The following is a 1,377-nucleotide window of genomic DNA, read 5'->3' as shown; positions in this document are numbered from 1 at the left end:
TTGTGGCGCAGGAGGACCTGTTACAGTAGATCGGGTAGTACATCAATAGAGCTTGGACCAATGTCCTCGCGGGAAGTTTAACAACTGGGGCGGGTGAGCCGTTGAACTAATTTGGCAGTGGATTTGTGTACCAGGATGAAACATCTGTAGATGTTGTAATTATGCCTTTATACACAAGTCCAGATGATTATTATATATCAACTATAGCAGTGAACGTGGCCTCAGACAGCGCATTTCAGCCCATCCTTGGGAAACGATATACCACGGCTCGGCAAAACCTTCCCTTACACCGAGCCCAAGCAGAGGAAATACAGGCACAGCAAAATTTGCTGAGGACCGTAGAGAGTAAAATGTTCATTGATCAGTGCTAGCTCTAAATATATTTTGGTGTCTCTGTGTTAAGTTGCAATATGTTCTGTGGGATATAAATATATTTTGTATATCTGTGATCGTGTTTATGTCTTTGAATGCAACAAAGTTATTTATAATAGTATTGTGGAGCATCTATGTTTGTTATAAATGTATTTTCTGTGAATACCTTTGTATCTATGCTAATTGTAAACACCTCGCAAATAAACGTAAATACAATTATAAGCACAGAGATACTTAGAGATAAATTCATAACGGAAACAGACATAAAAACAAATAGATTTATAATAACACATATATGAACAAATATAATTTGATTATCAATGTTCAACACAATTTAATTTACAACTCACAGATAGATGCACAAATATATTTATAAAGTTCCCGAACAGACATCCAAATTCATTACAAATAACAAAACATTACACAAATAATAAAACACGTCTATGGTGAAAATCTATGGAGTCTCAATAACTGAAGGCTTCTTGCAGAGAGCCGGCATCGACACGATGGGATGAAAAGCTTCCTTCTGTGTTGAATGATTCGATGATTCATTGTCTTCCTCCTTGTTAGACAGGTGGAACAGGCAGCTGTATGATGGGAGCACAAAGACCACAGGACATGCAGCTCTAGTGGCGCAATCGGTTAGCGCGCGGTACTTATATGACAGTACAGGCTTGGGAAATGCCGAGGTTGTGAGTTCGAGCCTCACCTGGAGCAGCGGATGCTTTTGCATGTGATGTTTGCACTTTTCAGAGTCTGAGGCCGTTTTCTGTTCATCCATCTCTCTTGTCGATTCCGCCATTTCCCACGGTGCTGTCTGTCTCGCTGTCTCGCTGTGGTTATTCCGGTGTCAATCTGTGGGTTATTTCTGATTGAATACCCGTGCCTGTTCCCCACATGAAATAAATGAGGGCATCAAACAATTCCTCATCTGGCACTCGGGAGCGAATGAACCAAAATTTAAAGGACGATATAGTTTATTGTAAATATAACATTCCCTCTTGA

The 1,377-nt window shown here is 40.0% G+C and overlaps 1 non-coding gene across 1 annotated transcript; it reads left to right on the top strand.

The window, feature by feature from the left end:
- The first annotated feature begins 995 nt into the window (after window positions 1-995).
- On the top strand, window positions 996-1,089 carry trnai-uau (transfer RNA isoleucine (anticodon UAU)). Its single transcript has 2 exons — window positions 996-1,033; window positions 1,054-1,089. It is a non-coding gene; the product is annotated as a tRNA-Ile (tRNA).
- The last annotated feature ends 288 nt before the right edge of the window (window positions 1,090-1,377 follow it).

The sequence above is a fragment of the Pristiophorus japonicus genome, unplaced genomic scaffold (assembly GCF_044704955.1).
Source record: "Pristiophorus japonicus isolate sPriJap1 unplaced genomic scaffold, sPriJap1.hap1 HAP1_SCAFFOLD_315, whole genome shotgun sequence".
Taxonomy (NCBI): Eukaryota; Metazoa; Chordata; class Chondrichthyes; family Pristiophoridae; genus Pristiophorus; species Pristiophorus japonicus.
The sequence above is the reverse complement of the archived record's forward strand: the minus strand, read 5'-3'. Positions and strand labels throughout refer to the sequence as shown.